This window comes from Chlorocebus sabaeus, chromosome 20, assembly GCF_047675955.1.
Source record: "Chlorocebus sabaeus isolate Y175 chromosome 20, mChlSab1.0.hap1, whole genome shotgun sequence".
Classification (NCBI taxonomy): Eukaryota; Metazoa; Chordata; class Mammalia; order Primates; family Cercopithecidae; genus Chlorocebus; species Chlorocebus sabaeus.
This window is the reverse complement of record NC_132923.1, coordinates 14024085-14043927: the sequence shown is the minus strand read 5'-3', so window position 1 is coordinate 14043927 and position 19843 is coordinate 14024085. Positions and strand designations below refer to the sequence as shown.

Genomic DNA, 19843 nt, shown 5'->3' with positions numbered 1-19843 from the left:
GAAAACAGAGCTAACAAAGCAACAGGCACTTGAATCAAAGGCCTGCCCTAAACCTTCCACTGTGTGCCAAGGGAATAAATTTTGGAGTGAAATTTTCACTTTCTCTCTTGTGTAGATCTCTGTAAGGCACAAAAGTTTGGATGACAGTCATTTTGATTCTTAGACTTTACTAGATACTCCAAAGACGCATCTGAGGAGAAAAGCTCTGGGTCTCTGGGATGACTGTGCCACTCGACACAGCCTCCTGGAGTGGCCAAAGAGAGTGTGGTTAAGAAAAGAAATATTGGAGTGAACTTTCACTCACTCCCACTTTTGTAGTTTTCTTAAAAACATGAGTTTAGAAACAAGATACTTGGCTTTTTTAAATGACTCAAAAGAGGTGTAGATGAAGAGAAGCTCGCTCATCCCGCATATCTGGAGTAACCTGGACACATCCCTAAATCTCCAGCTCCTGGGTCCTTGAAAAGCCAGTTTGTCTCAAGGTTGGGAAGAAAAGGTTTGGAAAGCACCAAGGCAGGAGTTGGCAAGAAGATTACCTCATCAGTGAGGAAATGAAATTTCCAGAAATTTTCGCCAGATCTGGGACCAGAGACAAAGGCCTGGGTGAACTTCCTATGCAAACCAAGGAAAAGGGAAGCCTGTGGAGGGGTATCCATGTAGAGATGAAGGGCGCGGCGGAGACAGTCCCACGCAGAGGTGTGCCCAAACACCTACTTACTTAAACTCATCAACCACCTTGTCATCAGCGCCTTCCCTGGGTCCGTGAGGGATTCTGTGTTCCTGATATTGTGTGTCAACAGGTGTTAGCCTGATATTTGTATTTTTAATGAGAGAAAACAAACTACAGAATTGGTGCGTTTTGCTTTTTTTCTGGTTTTACTTTATACCTCTGGGATGCTCCTTCCAAAAGATTCCGATCTGAGGAACACTGGGGTGTGACTATGGTAGACAAGGGGTGGTTAATTCTCATCCAAAAATCTTTGGCGGATTCCCTCGCTCTCCCGCTCCGCAGTCCAACAGTAGTTTAAAACAGAAGATCAACATTTGGAGAGTTGTTTTTCTCTGCGTTCTAAAGATAAACTTGACTTATTCAATTCCAAAAGTTTGCTTATTCTGAGGTTGTCTTTCTATACTTTGAGTATAAATCCATGGTCATACTATGTTGGACCCACCAAGGTTCTTCTCTTCACTTGTTTATTTTGTAAAGTCTCTTTGTAATCTCAGAATTTCCTGAGTAAATTGGGAACTGTTATACATAATTCTGTGTTTTTGAGCATTCTTTGTAAACAGGAATCAGGATTGGGGGTGGGGAAGGAGGGAGGAGTAGGAGTGCTGATTTGTGGAACGGAAAATCATATATTACTTCCGTGACGGCGCAAAGGTTTTAAAAACTCTTAGCGTCCCCAGATTTCCCCTTATACTGTTTGCTGAAGAAAATTATGTCCTTGACTCACTTCCTTACCCTCTCCTGGCAAGGGAAGGGGTCCCCTCCTGCCTCAGGGTCTCTGTCCTCCTGGGGTTAAGAGAGGTGCATCCGACTCTCTCTACAAGTGCTGGAGAGGAGGCTAGGTCTTTCCCATGGGCTGGGGGCCTTGCTGTCCCAAGGAAGACTGGGGAGGAAGAGGAGGCAGAGGCAGAAGAGGAAGCCGGCTGAGATGTGTGAAGCAGCTCTTGGCCACAGCGGTAGGGAGAGGGAGCGCGGGACCCAGGAGCCTCCGTGCGGAGCCAGGCCTCAGGAGCAGCCGCCTTATTCCTGGAAGGGGTGCCTCCCTCCATCTTGTCTCCAAAGACTGTAGGGAGACCTTCTTACCCGGTGGGAAAGACACGTCTCCCACGCTTTCCCACCGCGGACGCTTTGTGTCCCTTTTCCTGCAAGGATCTGACCGCCAGCAGCAGGGACCTGGGGCTGCAGCGGTTCCACACTGGGTGGAGGCTGCCTGCTCGCAAGCCAAGAGCCGCGCTGGGAGGCCCGAGTCAGGAAGTCGTGTGCAGGCCTGCAGGAGACCCAAGCTCTGGGTCAGGCCTTTTTTTTTGCCAATAGCCAAATTCAGGGTGTAAAACACAGAGAGCTCACATCTGTCTGTTCATGAGCTTCAGTGAGAACAACAAGGACGGCCCTCAATATCCCTAGGAGGGCAGCGAAGGGTCTCTGGCTGCGACATCCGCATTGGCGGTGAGCCAAGACATGTCAGAAGCGAGTGTGAACCCAGCCCCCGGGGAGCATGAACACCACCGCAGACTAGGGCTCGGCGTGTGGGGAAATCGCAGGGGTCAGCGCAGCCGGAGTGCGGTGGACTAGCCTTGTTCAGGGAGAACCCCCTTCCTGATTATGGTCTGTCCCCCACCAGGTAAGGGGAGAGGAGAGACAACGCAGCCTCCTCTCCCCTAGCCGGACGCTCAGAGTCACCACCTTCCCCTCTGCTTGCCCATCACCATTCTTCCAAACCACTCTCTGCCAAAGATTCCACCGGCAGTCACCCACACGACAACCCAGGCCTCCTTTCAGCAGTCGGCTCCCGCCCGGCAGCCACCGCGCCCTCTCACCCCCGCGGTTCTGCCGGCAGCCTCTGCTGAGTCTGTGCACTTCACCTCCCTGGCTCCCGCTCTCCCCTGAGCTTACAGTGAACACGGGGTTCGTCCCAACCCTTCTTGGGAGTACTGAATGGAAAAGGGGGAGCGTGCGCAGTTGCTTGGTGGAGTGTGACAGACACTGCAGGATTTGACTGTGGTACCATCGCTTTGATGTCGTAGTGATTTTTACACCTGCCTTCTGCTTAGGGCACCGGCCACACTTTTCCATTTGTGTCGACTCCACCTGCTGTCTTTGTTGGAACATCGCTCCCCTCTACAGCTAAATCAACAAACTGGCGGTCCTGGAGGACCTCACCCGCCGCTCACCCCCCTCCCAACCTCGCGGACATCGCCTCCGGTCGCCTCTTCCTAAGGCCTAAGAAGCACAACTACTAACGGAGGTGAGGAGGCTCAGCTGACCGCTTGTGTCAGCTGACAATGTGTGGCACGCACAAACGCCACAGCTTGGCTTAGCCTCTCTCTTAGTTATTTGCAGCTCAGCCCAATCGGCACCTCCAGGACGGCGGAGGCAGCAAAGACGGTGGGCTTCTTGGGTGCAGCTCCACGAGGGCTGGCATCCCTGCACGGCGGTGTACACCCTAGGGAGACGCTCTCTGAAGCCCCTTCTGCGGATGACTGACACGGAGATAAATAAGAGCGGTGTGTCATGAGAGGCCGTCCACCAGGACTTGCCCTCCTTCACCAGGGTTTGCACCTCGCAGCCAGACTGTTCTGCCTCTGGGCCTTGGAGCAAGCTGACTAACAGCGGAGTCAAGAAAGATTCCTGTGGGTAGGCGGTCAGTGCAAAACAATTCCCTGACCAGTAATCGCACCGGGGGTGCGGTGGTGGAAGAGCTGAATCCTAACCACTAGACCAGCAGGGGGGCACGGAAGGGACTTTCTCAAACTTCTTGCCATATTAGTGATTGTTTCCCTGTGCGCTGGGAGGACTTGGGACTTGTGGGGGTCGTTGGTCGCTCCTGGAGTCGTCTCACAAGGCCTTTCCCTCCCTCCTTTCTCCAAAAGAGAAGCCCGCAGGCGACGCACCCAGCACTCCGTGAGGCCCGCCAAGGCCACGAGTCCCGAGTCCTGGAGCGAGTTGCAGCGTCCCGGCGGCACCTGACCACTGACCTAGAGATGTGCCTTTGCGAAGCGGCAGCGCGTGGAGAAACAGTCAGAGTTCCCTCTGAGGCTAGAGTTTTTTCCTCAGATCCAAGATCCAATTGGGCGCCAATTCGTGATTTCCCGTCGGCCAAGTGCGTGGGCATTGATCTATAGGCGAGATTCTCCACCGTGGAATGGCTACTGCGGGGTGAGGGAGGGGCCCTCCAGTGTCCCCAGACACCCAGGCCTGGCAGGACACGTAGGGGAAACCAGCTACTCACTTTGGTCCTGTCCGGAAGGGATCTCTTTCTGACAGGAAAGAAAGGCGGCGAGTTCTGTCCTGTTGAGTAAGAGGAAGAGAGATCAAAGGGAAGAGAAGAAAAATCCTGTGAGGTTTCAGGATCTACAATTAACATGAAGTCGACATAACCTCCTCTGGAGGCTGGCGTGGTGAGTCGAGTCCCTATCTTCAGTTTGTCAAAGTGGACAAAGCCAACGACAATGGCCAGTACCAGCTAGTAGGCATCCCCAGTCTTACCAGTTGGTGGTACTGGAGCTTCCCTATCCAGGATTTCAAGGGATTTCAAGGGTACGACTAAACAGCTTTTGTTGTTCCATCTGCTCTTATTTGAAGAAAGGGCCGATCTGTTGAGAAGCACATAGGAAAACCATTTCAGTAAGAGTATAGCAACTGTTGCTGAGACTGTCACATTCCCCCTCCTCCTCCTCCCTCTTCCTAGAAATGTGCAATGAAAATTAATCCCCACGATGGGCCGGTTGTGCTTTCAATGCACAGCTGGCAGAACCTAAGGGAATTCTAGGAGTCTCTGGGATGAATATTTGAAGTATAACACAGTCATGTTTATTCACACGTGCATTCCAAAAACACATTGGACAAACACATCCAGTTCACCTGTGCCAGACTTACAAAGATGGGAAAAGAAGGACTACATACAAACAAGTGAAAGACGTAATCGAATGGCTTTTAAATATCTGCTGTTTCCACTGAAGGTCTTCTTCTCTGGATACACCTACCAGTGTCTTCTCTTTCTCCAAATCAGACATTCAAGTGCCAGACCCTGAAATCAGTTTTCTGGTTCCAGCTTGTTCTTCCCCATTCTGTCTCGCTGCCCCTCCACTCTCTTCTTTCATATGCAGGAAAGGTCAGCTCTCCCTCACTTTCTAATTTGCAATATCCCACTCAAAGAATGCAATGACCAGCATCAAAAATTAGACACCATCCATGGGACTCCTTCTCTGTCTTAGTTTGAGCTTCTATAACAATGTACCAGAAATTAGGTGGCTCATCCACAACAGACATTTCTCACAGTTATGGAGTTTGGAAGTCTAAGATCAAGGTGCCAGCATCGTAGGGTTATGGTGAGGAACCTCTTTCTGGTCGTAGACTGCTATCTTCCCACTGTATCTTCAGGTGGCTGAAAGAGGGGGAGAGAGCTCTCTAGTGTCCCTTTTATAGGGGCACTAATCCAACTTAGGAGGACTCCACCCTCTGTATCTAATTATCTCCCAAAGGCCCCTCATACTAATTTTAACACATTTCCTGGAGTGAGCGGGGGAAGGTCACGGTTTCAACCAAGGCATTTTGGGGGAACACAAACATTAAGGTCTCCTGTGATCTTTCTAGAAGAAGAAGAAATTAAAACTGACCCAAAGCTTCAAAATAAAGAAAACTTTTTCTAAGATTTTGAAAGGCCTGAAACGTGAGCTTCCTCCCAACCAACCCCATCACTAAAATCTGGACTCTGTGCTGAGTGTTGTGGACTTTTTGCGTGTTCATCCTCCCTGCAGGCAACTGAAGATTTATTCTCTCCAGAGGGTAGAAGAGAAGATCTATTGGGAGAACCCACCCCCAATATTTCAATGTAGGTTCTTTCTATTTTCCATAAGTGTCAGCTGACTGAGAAATAAAGAGAGACAGTACGAAGAGAGGAATTTTACAGCTGGGCCACCAGGAGTGACATCACATATTGGTAGGACCGTGATCCCTGCCTGAGTCTCAGACCAGCAAGTTTTTATCAAGGGTTTCAAAAGGGGAAGGGGTATAAGAATGGAGAGTAGCTACAAAGATCACATGCTTCAAAGGGCAAAGAGCAGAACCACTGATAAGGGTGTAACAAAGTTCACATGCTTCTGAGGGAACAGGCAAAGGGCAAAAGCAGCAGCACTGATAAGGGTCCAACAAAGATCACAGGGCAAAGGGCAAAAGCAGAACCACTGATAAGGGTCTATGTTCAGTGGTGCATGTATTGTCTTGATAAACATCTTAAACAACAGAAAAAAGGGTTCCAGAGCAGAGAATCAGTCTGACCACAAATTTACCAGGGCTGAGTTTCCCCAACCCTGGTAAGCGTGAGGGTTCTGCAGGAGACCAGGGCTTATCTCAGTCCTTATCTCAACTGCACAAGACAGACATTCCCAGAGTGGCCATTCAAAGACCTCCCCCCAGGGACGCATCTTTTTCCCAGGGTATTAATGTTAATACTCCTTGTTAGGAAAAGAATTTAGCAATAAGTTGCCTACTTGCATGTCCGTTTATAGGCCCACTGCAAGAAGGAAAATATGGCTCTTTTTGCCCGATCCCACAGGCAGTCAGACCTTATGGTTGTCTTCCCTTGTTCCACAAAAATCACTATTATTCTGTTCTTTTTCAAGATGCATTGATTTCATAGTGTTCAAACACACACGTCTTACAATCAATTTGTACAATTAACACAGTTATCACAGTGGTCCTGAGGTGATGCACATCCTAAGCTTATGAAGATAACAGGATTAAGAGATTAAAGTAAAGACAGGCACAAGAAATTATAAAAGTATTATTTGAGAACTGATAAATGTCCATATTAAGATAAAATCTTTACAACTTATGTTCCTCTGCTGCAGCTCCAGCCAGTCCCTCTGTTTCGGGTCCCTGACTTCTGGTAACAAGGATCCTTGGCCCCAAGGGGGCAATCAGCATAGATGAGCGAAGACTTGCATCCCACACTGAAATGAAAGGGACGAAGTGACAGCATATCTTGATCTATGTGATGGTTACATGAGTTATGACCTATTTCAAAGCTTATTATGCTGTGTGAAAAAGAACAAAACCAGAGGACTTGCACAACCTGACATTCAGACTCACTCTAAGCTGTTATAAACAAGGCAGTGTGCAAGCGGCATTGGGAGACACAAATACTTCAACAGACTGACTTGGGAGACCTGAAACTGACCCACAGCTATAAGGTTCATAGGTTTTTCATTTGTTTGTTAATTTCTTTTTGTTTTCTGAGAAAGGATCTCACTCTGTCATCCAGGCTGGAGTGCAGTGGCCAGATCTCACCTCACTGCAAGCTCTGTTTCCCACACTAAAGTGATCCTCCTGCCTCAGCCTCCTAAGTAGCTCATACTACAGGTGCATTTAAGTACTCATGAGGTTTTGCCATGTTGCCCAGACTGGTCTTCAACTCCTGGACTCAAGAGATCCACTGGCCTCAGTCTCATGAGCCACCACGACTGGTCACTGGTTTTCAATACAAGCCATTCAATGGGGCAAAGGAAATAGTGTATTTACAATATTAAGAAGTTTTCTGGTGATCAGGACATTAGCAGATGCTAAGCTTGCTGTGGTCAGGAGATGAATTTGATATGCCATAGATTTAGAAATTAAAACGAAACCAGAAAGTTATTGGAAGAGAATGTAGCAGAATACATTTCTGCCTTAACAGACAACAGGAAAAAATAAAGCAAAGTAGAATTTCACCAAAGTTATCAACCTCTGCTCATCAAGAATCACCATGAGAAAGTAAGAAGGTGAGCCAGAGACTGGGAGAAGATAATTGCACTGTTTACCTGAAAAACAAAACAAAACAAAACAAAAAAACCTCAAATCTTGAATGTAGAGAGTACTTTTTAGAAATTAGTAATAAAAAGCCAACCCAATTGAATTAGGGAAATTGCTTCGATAGCCTCTCTTTGCAAAGAAGGATTGCTAAATGGTGAAAGGCATTAGTAAATTTGCTCAACAGCATTACTCATTAAAGGAAACACAAACTGAAGCCACGATGTGGTACCGTTTTACATCCACCAGAACAGGTGTATTTAAAAGACAGTAAACACCACATGCTGTCAAGGGTGTGCAGCCAGTGGAACTCTCCTTACTGGTGAGAAACCATTCTGGAAGAAACCATTTGGTCATTTCTAATAAAGTAAACATTACACCTACCCTATGACCCAACAATTCCAGTACTTGGTATTCCTCAAGGGAAATGAACGCACGTGTCCACAAAAAGACTCATGCAAGAAGAATCTTTGTTCATCTTGTCCAGCAAGTGGAATGTGTTTCTTATCAGCAGGAGTAGAAGTTGGAACACTTCTGGTCACAGTCTTTTGGCATCAGAGTCACCAAGGAAAATACAATGTAATCAAGCACTTGACGGAAAAACAACACATTATTCACACAGAGAGGAGACAGAGGGGGGTATGGGCTCCGCTTCAGTAGTGGGCGTTGATTCCCCATGGCCAGCAGGTCCCTCCATTTGACCTGCACACACAGCCTCTTGAGAAGCAGAAGAAAGGGTCCTGCCCCCTTCCCTCAGCAGGGGGCGGGGGGGTGGGAGCAGATACAACAGCTGACCAGGTGCCAGTTGATGCACATGTTTAAGTGGAACAAAGGGGTACACACTAAGTCTGATCTGGGAAAGATACTCCCACACAAGGAGGTGAGTCCAGCACAGGCTGTGAAGACTCCTTGTCTCTTGGAAAGGAAGTGCTCCAGGCCCAAGGCCCATTTCCACCAGGCAGAGTGGAGGTGGAAAGACTCCTGGCATGAGATTGTCTTTCCCCACACTTTCCTGTTGGCATACAAACTTGGCCACAGGCTCGGAGACAAGCCACTGTAGGCCACAACAAACAGTTTCGAGTTTAAAGTCATTAAAAGCTTGTTGTCGTTTCATGTGTAACAGCCCCAGTGACTGGAAAACAGGTTCTGATCACATCATTACCTTCATGTAAGCCACGACCAACAAGGCTGACTGGGTTATTTGCTCTGTGAGGCTCAGAGACAGGACGGTGCAAGTCCAGGGTTTCCCTTGGACTCCTCCCCAGGTTGATGAAGCTGTGAGGTGAGGTCTCTTTTCCTTCCCTGACCTGCTCCCAGTAACCGGAAAAACGGTTCTGAGAACACCATTGCCTCCTTGTAAGCCACCAACAGGGCTGAGGGTGTTATTTGCTGCGTGAGTCTCAGAAACAGGACAGAGCACATCCAGGGCTTCCAGCAAAAGGGCACAGCTGACTACCTGGCCAAACGACGCTGCCGTGACTCGGATTCGAACCGAGGTTGCTGCGGCCACAACGCAGAGTACTAACCACTATACGATCACGGCGAGCCACAGGCCAAGTGGTGATGTCTGATCTTGCTCTAGTATCTTTGACATCAATAGATTTTGATTATTAGGCGGATTTCTTCCCAGACAGCCACAGGGGGCTGGCGCTTTTCTTTCTTTCTTGCCGCTCTGCTTTTCCCTCCCTTCCTCCCAATCCTCATACGTGATGAGAACAATTCTCATCTCTTCCACTCCAGCCTGGGCCTCCCTGCACCAGCCTCTTTCGGGGGGTCTCTCTGTCCTCGTCCGCACCTCCTCTGCTTCTCTCCCGCCTCTCCGTATTTCTACTTTTCACCCTTCCTCTCTCCCGCCCCACCGACGGAAGCCGAGGTGAGAGAGGGGAGCGCAAGCAGCCTAGAGAGTCAGGTGAAGGCGGAGCCAAGAACGGGAAGAGCCATCACTAGAGCCCACGGGGCGTTCTGCTTGCTTCCCTTGGGACCGACGCGCTCAGGCCCAGGGAGTCGCCGAGCCGGGCGTTTGCTGGGATGCCGGGTCTGAAGCCTGCGAGGGGCAGGGCGGGGCGAAAGCCATTCCGCTGCCCTTCCAGTTTCAGAATCACCCAATGTACGGGTTTCAGCCGTAGCCGGCAAGATGCGCCTCTCCGGTTTTCCGAGGCTTTGGAGCCTGCACAATTGTACTACAAAAGGCGATGGTTCCACCTGACATTGGATGGGCGCTTGCTCTGCGTGGTGATACCAGAGCGACAGCCAACTGTTCCTGTGTCGCAGTCGGGTGGTGCACTTGCTTCCAAGTCTGGAGGTGGGTGGTTCAAGCCTGTTCTGTGGAACGTTTCCTGAATTTTAAAAATGCTTAAACCGCTGACAACTTTCTTCTATCCAGCACATGATCTCATGGAAAGGCAGAGCGAGACCAACTTTACCCTCCTCTCCTCCGTGTCTCGAGTACGACATGAGGACGTAAATCAAGGTCCGCTAGGATTCTGGGATCTCTCTCTCTCTCTCTCTCTCTCTCTCTCTCTCTCGACGGAGTCTCGCTCTGTTTCCAGGCTGGAGTGCAGTTGCCAGATGTCGGCTCTGACTCTCTTGGTCAAGCAATTCTCCTGCCTCAGCCTCCGAAGTAGCTGGGCTTATAGGCACGAGCCACCATGCCCAGCTAATTTTTCTATTTTAAGTAGAGACGGGTTTCACCATGTTGGCCAGGGTGGTCTCCATCTCCTGACCTCGTGATTCGCCCGCCTCAGCCTCCCAAAGTGCTGGAATTACAGGCGTGAACCACTGCGCCTGGCGCTCGCGCTCGCTTTCTCTCTCTCTCCCTCTCTCTCACTGTCATTTATTTAGCCCTTTCCATACACTTTAGAAGTTAAATTGGTTCTGTGATTTTACTATTACATATAATGCTCTAATCATTCTTGTACAGGCATTTTCAGTCACTGGTGTAAGTATTTCTATAGATAGAGGTGCAATTACTATAGGAAGAGTAATTGCTCTATCATAGTGTTCACATGGTTTTTATATAATTCCATTCTCTCTCGTCTGTTGGCTTATTAGCTATAACTTTTTCTTTTGTTATTTTAGTAATTGCCTTAGGGCTTAGAGCAAACCTTTTTAACTGATCACAGTCAACCTTCAAGTGATATTAAACCTCACCTGCTGGCCTTGACGCTATTGCTGACATACACTTTGCTTTTATGCATGTTATAAACCCTACAATCCATTGTTATTGCTTTTGTTTAAATGGTCAAAGTTTTACAAAAGAAATTTACAAAATAAAAGAATACCTAGGACAGTTACCCATTTCTGGTGTTCTTCATTTCCTCGTGTAGATATGGATTTTCATCTGGTATGGGATTCCTTCTGCCTGGAGGACTCCTTTGACGTTTCTTGTAGTGTGGGCGGGCTGGTAGTGAATTCGGTCAGCTTTTGTACATCTCTAAATGTCCTTATTTCACTTCCACTTTTGGGAATTTATTTTTTCTGGCATAGTATTCTAGGCTAACTTCCCCTGCCCTCAGTACCTTCAAGATGTTGCTTCTCTGCTCGCGTGCATTGCTGCTCCTGGTAGAGACCGGCAGGAGCAGAAAGGAAGCTGACGCAATCCTCATCTTTGTTCCTGTGTGTGTACAATGTCTTTTTCTTCTGGCCGGATTTGAGCAATGTTATTTTGATGGATCCAGGAGTGGTTTTCTTCATGTTTCTTGCGCTTCAGTTTCCTCAGCTCCTTGGGTCACTGGATTTGTAATTTTTGTTATGATTGAGAAGTTTTCAGCTATTGTTTCTTCAGACATTGGCCGGGCACAGTGGCTCACACCTTTGGGAGACCAAGTCGGGAAGTGTTGAGTGAGGAATGAAATTCAAGACCAGCCTGGGCAACATATTGAGACCCCATCCCTAATAAAAATAACAAAGAAAGAAAATAAATGTTTCCTTTCTTCCCTGCTCCTTCTCAGGGACTCCCATTACTCATAATTTAGACCTCTAAAGTCTGCCCTACAGTTCACTGATAATCATTTCATTAAAAAAAAAAAAATCTCTTTTGTCTGTGAGTTTCATTTTGCATATTTTCAATTATTCATGGTTCCATGTGCCCTGATCACTTCTTCTGCAGTGTCTAATCTGCTGTTAATCCTATCCAGCGAATTTATCATCTCTGATATCGTGGTTTTGGCATGATATCAGCTCACTGCAACCTCCGCTTCCCAGGTTTAAGTGATTCTCCTGCTTCAGCCTCCCAAGTACCTAGGACTACAGGCATGTGCCATGATACCCGGCTAATTTTTTGTATTTTGAGTAGAGACGGGGGTTTCACTGTGTTAGCCAGGATCGTCTTCACCTCCTGACTTTGTGATCCACCTGACTCAGGGTCCCAAATTGCTGGGATTACAGTCGTGAGCCACCGCACCTGACTGACTTCCTTCCTTCCTTCCTTCCTTCCTTCCTTGCTTGCTTGCTTGCTTTCATGAGACAGGGTCTCATCCTGTAGCCCAAGCTGGACTTCAGTGGTGTAATCTTGGCTCACTGCAATCTCTGCCTCCCAGGTTCAAACGATCTTCCCACTGCAACCTCCTGAGTAGCTGGGACTACAGGCACACACCACCATGCCTGGATAATAATTTGAATTTTTTTGGTAAAGATGAGGTTTCGTCATGTTGCCCAGTCTTGTCTGAAACTCCTGAGCTCAAGAGATCAACCCATCTAGACCTCCCACACTGCTGGGATTACAGGCACGTTTGTTTGCAGAGAGGAGTAGTGAGCAGACTACATGCAGGAGAGTAATTCGGGCATCTGTTACTCGATTTTGCCGGGAGCCAAAGGCATCTCTTTACACATTCTTAGTTTGACTCCAACAGGTGTGCCAATTTATCTTCCAATACATTTTTCCAACTCAGTGAGAGAGACTTTTCCTTCATGCTCTTGCCAGCACAGCAAAGTTTCCATACATCAGTCTGATGTACCAGTGAGGGGGTGGTGCCCGCCTGACTTACCTAAGCAGGAGACGCAGCAGAAAGACATGGTGGACACTGACTGCCTAGAGATACTCTCTGGCGCTTGTTCCACAGCTAAACCTCCAAGATGTTTAGAAAGTCTTCCAAAAATTGTAATTGTTTTCTCTGGTGATTTACCTAACTGAATCCAGAGAAAACTGGCTGGAGGGACCCTGAGCTGCTTCTTGTCAAGAGGCTAATCAAATAGGAGAGGAAAGAATGGCTCTTTCTAGACATTTGTTCCTCTTCTCTTTATGAATTGCATTCTGCTTTTGTTAAATGCAAACGATCTACAGACTGTTCTCCCTCCTAGACAAGGGTGCATTAGCACACTAATAACTACCTCTGTGTTATTCCTTCCTTGACGGTGTTTGTTTTGTTTTTCTGTAAAACTCATCTCACTGGACACAAATCTCTGGAGCCACAGGATCCTGCACCTGACCATGCTTCTTATGCAGACCTGGATCCTTGGAGTTATTGGCTCCCTTTGCCTTGGTTCTTTTGTTGACTCTCTTCAGCAAAACTGAACTCTGCCTTCTACATCCTAAATCTGGCTCTTGGACATACAGGTCCTTTTGCTTCCTGACTCCTCCTCGACCCAGCCCAGCCGTTCCAACCTCTCCATCTGTGTCTGTGTGCCTGTGTCTGTCTGTCTGTCTCTCATACTCCAGGCTGCCGCCAGTATTACCCACTTTCTTCTCCTCCTCTTCAATGTTCAGGGTTTACCTTCCTCTCTACCTACAGAGTCCCACAGGCTGAGGGGGTGTCCCCTTACAGAGAGGGGAGCTCATTCCATAAGGTGCCTCTAGACTTGGAATAAACCTTACAAAGAACACCCAGGTTTGAAAAGCTTTTCCTATCTTCCCATTACCCGAATTATTCAAAGGACTAAAAGTGGGAAGTCCAGTAGAATTCTTGATGTCGCTCAGAAACCTGCATTGGAACGCCTTCATTCACCGAGCACTGGGTGCTCACGAGGTGTGAAGCCTTGCTCTAGGTGAGTAGCTGAATGGTGAGCAAGTCCTGCCCCACCGAGCCCACATCTGGAGGCATCAAGAAGGGACCGGGCAGTGGGAACACAACCGGCTCGTGTCCTCCTCACGAGCGTTTCCCCATTCGGGCACAGGGAATGCAAGCGGTGAGCACGACAAATTAAGCATAGCGAAGGATGAGGACGTGGCTGACTTCAGACCAGGAGGCTATGGTGGTCACGTGCGGTGAGGCCGCTTCTGATAGGGGAAGTGCAAAAGGAGGTGTGGGCCAGGAGAATGTCGAGAATCTGGCATTCCTGCATCTTGCCCCCACTCTCGCAGCCTGGTGTCAACTCAGAAATGTGCCCAACCACACGACTTCTGGCCTCTGTGTCATCACGCCCTCAGGCATCTAGAACCTGTGCAATGGCACAAAGAAGTGAGGGTGCGCACCCTGGGGATGGGGGCATTTAATAATGGACAGGTGTCTGAGGCAGATGTCCTCAGGTTTCCAGGTGCTACATGCCTCCTTGTGGAGCAATCAGGGCAGTCATCGGCAAAAAACTAAAGACTTGTCCTGTTCCATACAGAGGCGTAGTTAACCTTGTAACTGTTCTTTTCGGACCTTCATTCTTCCACGTCCAGATATATGGGGGTCTTTGTTGCCCATCTGCTTCAAGTGAGATGAGGAAAATCCTGCCTGAAGCCTTAAGGGTTTGTTAGAAAAACAAATGCTGTTTACAAAAGGTGCATTTTAGGCAAAAGCTCAATTCTGGAGCTCCAGAACCTGCCTATCCCAAGCCCAATACACACCTCTTTCCTCTCCCTCCCTCCTCCTCACACCTGCCTTCACTGATTCTTCAGGCTGCACATCTCTGAGAAGATGACAATCCCTAGCAGAAGAACAAGAGAACCTTGGACTCTTCTCTCCATGAAGCTGTAGACGTGAGCAGATAGCCTCATTCCGTGGCGGTGTGACTCTGAAGTCACTCAGGTTTTCTGTGCCTCCATTTCCGCATTGTACAATGGGCCCAATAGGAATCGGTTTCTGAATGGGTTGTTCCAAGTTTAAATAAGACACGGCAGTAAAACATTGAACCCTTGCCCTGATGCATAGTAAACACTCCAAGAGCATTAGCCATTATTACTATCATCATCACCGGTGGCCTCATCGTGGCTATTATCTACATCCATCTTCGAAATAATTGCATATTCTTTTAGGGTATGGAGAGATTGCAACATACAACCTTTCCTAAGTGGTGAACATTTATTGTTACAAATATTGCTGCTGGGAACATATTTCTGCATTTTAATCATCACCTGTGTGATTCCTCTATCAAATCTTCCCACACAATTTGGGGATGTTGCAAAACGTGTTCCCTGACCGGGAATTGAACCCGGGCCGCGGCGATGAAAGCGCCAAATCCTAGCCACTAGACCACCAGGGAAGAAGACAGACATGTCAATCTCCGTGTCAGAGAAAAAAAGAGAAGGTAAAGATTAACTTTCTAAGAGGAGGAGAGCCCAACTGAAAGTGTCTGTGACCCAAGCAGGCTGCAGGACTGCAGGGCCCCAAGCAGCCACTGCGCAGCTGCTCAACACCTCTCACCTCTGCCAGCCTGGCCGCTGCCTTGGGCTGTATTGAGGCCAGGCCACAAGGAAACTGAGCGGTGTTCCATTCTAGCCTAGCTGTAGCACGGTGTGAGGCAGAGCCAAGCACTTGCTCTCTTTCTGAGCCTCAGTTTCCTTGCCACCAAAGTGCAGACTTGGCTCTCAGCGGGTTATGAGCCCAGTCCTTCGGGTTCCTGATCTCTGAGCTGGCTCAAGGGGCTCTACCGATAAAGACATGTGTAGGGGTCCCCTTTTGCCCCCAACTAGCTCTATTAGTAGAGCATGAAACTGAATTGAGCGGTCTTTGGCTCAAGCTCCAGGTGCAGATTTAGGTTCGTTTTCTTTTGTTCCGCCATGCAATTCAACCGGTTCCGCAACTGAGGTCAGGACGCGAGGAAGCCAAGTGGGCTTCACAGGACAGACCTCCTCGGTTTCAGAGACATTGTAGCTGTCACCTTGAAATCTTCAGAAAGAAGATTTCAGCGATAGATGAGAAGACTGGAATTTTCTGGATCTAAAGCCAACATGACGTCCACCTGATTCGGCGCCCTCGTCTCCGATCCAGCTCATGGCGGGCAAACCGGGCCTGCTTCCTAGTACTCGGCAGGGTTTCAAGTAGTAATGGCACTCCTTCCGTGCTGCTTCTGGTCAAAGATGCAGCTAAGTTCCCCCATCCCACCCCTCAGCTCCACTGCCCTCCGAAAGAAAAGAAAAGAAAAGAAAAGAAGGAAAGAAGGAAAAAGAAAAGAAAGAAAGAAAGAGAAAGAGAGAGAGAGAGAGAAAGAAAGAAAGAAAAGAATCATTATGAAAGCCACCTTTTGTGTGCGAGGCGAACCTGCTGACCCTACTCTAGCTAAACGAGCCGAGCACCGCCCCTTGAGGACACATCCACGAAAATCTTGGGCGCCGCTTCGGGCAACTGCATATTGCTGCCTATGACAAATGAAATTCGACTGCATCTCCACATTACGGCGCCCCCAGCAAATTACTGGCAAAAGGGAAGCACTTGCGATCCCTCAGGCAAGAAGACTGCAGATTGCGATAGCGCCGGGCTGAGGGTTCCCCGCCTGCTCCGGGAATGAAGACCCTGGAGACCTATAACCGGGCTCCGGGATCCCGATTCTTTCCACGGGGTATCCAGTTCCAGAACTAAGCGCCGGTGTGCGGCATTCGCCAGGCTGACCCTCTCCAGGTCCCAGAAGCTGCAGCAGCCGGCAGGTTTTGATCTTCCGAGTCCCGGGCGCGCAGGAGTGTGGACCCCGCCTGGGGCCTCATCCCTGGCGCCGGCCGTCAGGGCTCTTAGCTTTGACAGGGTACTGACCTTTCTGGTCCTCCCAGGAGCCGTAGGACCCTCCCTGCCAACCGTTCAACCGAGCCAAGGGGTTATATAATAATAATAATAATAATAATATTTCAAAAATCCGTGGGGCCTTTTCAGGCCGAATCAGAAATGGACAAGAGAAGACAAGTTCACACCCTGGAGGTCGAGGCTGCAGTGAGCCTTGTTTGCACCACGGCACTCCAGCCTGGGCGACCAAGTGAGACCCTGTCCCAAACAAACAAACAAACAAACAAACAAAAACTTCCCCATAGAAAAATAGTTCATGATTTACATTCTCAGGACTCTTCAAAGGACTAAAAGCTAAAGGCGACCATGCATTCACTAGACAAGTCCTAGTCGTGAGTCTTGGTAAGTGGCAGACCCTGCTCCCCACGAGGGGACCACGAAAACAAAAAACTTACCCAAACAGAACAGCCTAGTTAAGAAAGGCAGGAAGAGATTTTATAAATAAAGCAAAAACACAGAAATCATACAATGAGGTGGTGGGAATGAGACTAACTATGCCCGTCATCTCCAACATAACACTAATTACTGCTCATTATAATGCATTCAAGTCTCTCAGATTGGATAGAAAAGGAAATGCCGGCTCTCATGGTTTAATGGCAGAAAAGGGTTAAATATTCAAAGTAGTGCTTATTATTATTAGTATTATTATTATTATCTTGAGATGGAGTCTTGCTCTGTTGCCAGGCTGGAGTGCAGTGGCTTGATCTCAGCTCACTGCAACCTCTACCTCCCAGGTTCAAGGGATTCTTCTGCCTCAGCCTCCCAAGTAGCTAGGACTATAGGTTACGTGCCACCATGCCCAGTTAATTTTTGTATTTTTAGTAGAGACGGGGTTTCATATTAGCCAGGTTGGTCTTGAACTCCTGACCTCGTGACCCACCCGCTTCAACCTCCCAAAGTGCTGAGATTAAAGATGTGAACCACCACACCAGGTCAAAAGCAGTGCACATTATCTTTAGCAAGCTAAGGCAGAAACAGAAAACCAAACACCGTGTGTTCTCACTTATAAGTGGGCTGAAAATGAGCACGCGTGGATACATGGGGTTGGGAGGCAAGGACAACACGCACGGGAGCCTGTTGGATGGTGGGGGTTGGGAGGAGGGAGAGCATCAGAAAGAGTAGCTAATGGATGCTGGGCTTAGTACCTGGGTGATGGGATGATCGGTGCAGCAAACCACTATGGCACAGGTTTACCTATGAGACAAACCTGCACATCTTGCATATGTACCCCAGAACTTAGTAAAAGTTGGAAATAAAAAAATTTTTAAAGACAAGAAAAACAACAACAACAACAACAAAAAGAGTGGTGCAAATCTGTACCACGCTCATTATAAACAAAAGAATGAGAGTGAAAACATGAATATCTGACAAAAGAAAACAGCAAAAAAACACTTTATGCTAGCTAGAGGAATAATATCCTAGCATTTACCTAGAATCAAATGGAACTGTTTTTCCCTGAACTGGCCTACTTGGGTGGCGGACCAGGGAGAGGTGAAGGGAAGAAATCTTGGTGTGAAATGTCCATTTCTTCCCTCTTGTTTAGGTCTCTGTAAGGCATAAGAAGTTAAAAGCAAGATCTGATCCACAGCGTTTTCCAGGAACTTGAAAGAGCTGTAGGAGGAGGGAAGTTCAATTATCACCCTGGTCTTCTGGAGTATCCCAGGCACAGTCCCAGGAGTTCAGCTTTTCAAACTGGAGTTCCTGGGTTCTGACGGCCTTTTTTGAGGAAAGTACTGACGTTTATGTCAAGGTTGGGAGGCTTGAGAGGCACCAAGCAATGGGGAGGCAAAGAGAACACATCAACAAGCAAGGCAAGAACTTCCCACAGGCTCACCTGGATACAGGACAAGAGACAAACAGCTGAGTGAATTTCTGATATTTTCCTACAGAGGTTTGTTACCCAGTTGCACAGAGCCTACTCAGAATAAGGCTTTTTCAAGTCAACTCTTTTAATGTGAAGCCATAACCTTGTGGTGTTGCCTGATGCAAATCTCCACTGCAAGCCTTTGCTCTGGGTGTCTTTTTTGTTAGTCACATCTTCCAAAGAGAACATGGTGCAAATCTTGACTCCTTTCCCCAAGTCTGTATCTTAACTGTTTCCAAGGCTGAAGAGTTCGGGGTCAGGAGGCATTGGCAGTTCAGTGGTAGGATTCTCACCTCCCACAGGGGAGACCTGGATTTCATTTCCGGCAAATGCACCGTCCTGTCTTTGTGCCCTGTGGTTTTTACAGTTACTTGCTGTGCCGCGCTAATAAAGAAAAAAAAAAAAAGGAGGGGAGGGTTGATGGGGGAACCACTGTATAGTCCTCCAGTTCTTTCCGTAGCAGAATTTATTTTTCTTTTATTTATTTATTTTTGTTTATTATTAGAGACAGTCTCAGTCTGTCACCCAGATTGGAGTGCAGTTGCACGATCCAGGCTCCACCTTCCCAGCTCAAGCGATTCTCACGCCTCAGCCTCCCAAGTAGCTGGGATTAGAGGCACGTGCCATCATTTCCTGCTAATTTCTGTATTTTCAGTAAAGACGGGGTTTCACCATGTTGGCTAGGCTGATGTTGAACTTCTGACCTCACATGATTCACCAGTCTCGGCCTCCCAAAGTGCTGGGATTACAGGCGTGAGCTGGCCCCAGAGCGGAATTTATCTAAGCAGAGACTTTGCAGAGACTCTCTTTGAAGCTGCAAGTGAGTCTGGTTGGTCTCTGCGTTTCTACATATTTGGCCCTAAAACTGGCGCGACTTTTATCGTCTCTACTGCTGGATCCCTGCAGTACAAAGAGTCAGCCGGTCACTGATTCTCTGCCTGGACCTTGGATAGACCAGTGGAGCACATCTCGCGATGGAGTGGGGCTCAAGAAATGACATTCTCGAAAGGAGAGAAGCAGTGGGGTTGAGCGGACACACGCAGTGATGGGGAACTGGAACCCAGGGAAAGGGGAGGCGTGTGGGGAGGAACCCGCGTGCAGATGAGGGGAGCTGCGGAGAGGGGCCTCGGACCTTCCTGTCCAGGAAGGCCCAGTCTTTGGTGGTCTCGGCAAAATGAAGGATGGGCCCCGAGTGGAGAGCAGCACGTCCCCAAAACTCATTTCTATCACCCCTGTCTGTTTTACACTCCACCAGGCAAATCTTCTGTCCAAGGGTTTCTTTTTAATGCTTCTCTTGAAGCAGCGTGGTGGGGAGGCATGGCAGTCGTTAGCTCTGGAGGCCTGGGGAGGACACTCTGAAGAGGAAAGCCCCGCGATTATCCAGTTTCACCCCGTTTTCATCTACTCTTTTCCTCAGCGAAGCTTGTATGGGTCCCGATGTCACATCACAGCTGCTGCATTGGTGGTTTAAGAGCCGCTGACAAATCTCTTTCGCGAAGGGATAAGAAGGGCAGTTGGACCAGAGCCATGGAAAGAGACGCAAGAGCAGAA

General features: G+C 48.3%; 1 long non-coding RNA gene and 2 other non-coding genes across 3 annotated transcripts; all 3 read right to left on the bottom strand.

The window, feature by feature from the left end:
• Positions 1 to 315: 315 nt before the first annotated feature.
• LOC140709469 (uncharacterized) lies at positions 316 to 8958 on the bottom strand. The gene is made up of 3 exons (XR_012089958.1): positions 7898 to 8958; positions 4214 to 4320; positions 316 to 4015 (listed from the first exon to the last, which is right to left on the bottom strand). It is a non-coding gene; the product is annotated as an uncharacterized lncRNA (long non-coding RNA).
• Positions 8959 to 8984: 26 nt separating this feature from the next.
• Positions 8985 to 9056, bottom strand: TRNAH-GUG (transfer RNA histidin (anticodon GUG)). The gene has a single exon. It is a non-coding gene; the product is annotated as a tRNA-His (tRNA).
• A 5789-nt stretch (positions 9057 to 14845) lies between these two features.
• TRNAE-UUC (transfer RNA glutamic acid (anticodon UUC)) lies at positions 14846 to 14917 on the bottom strand. The gene has a single exon. It is a non-coding gene; the product is annotated as a tRNA-Glu (tRNA).
• Between the last annotated feature and the right edge of the window lie 4926 nt (positions 14918 to 19843).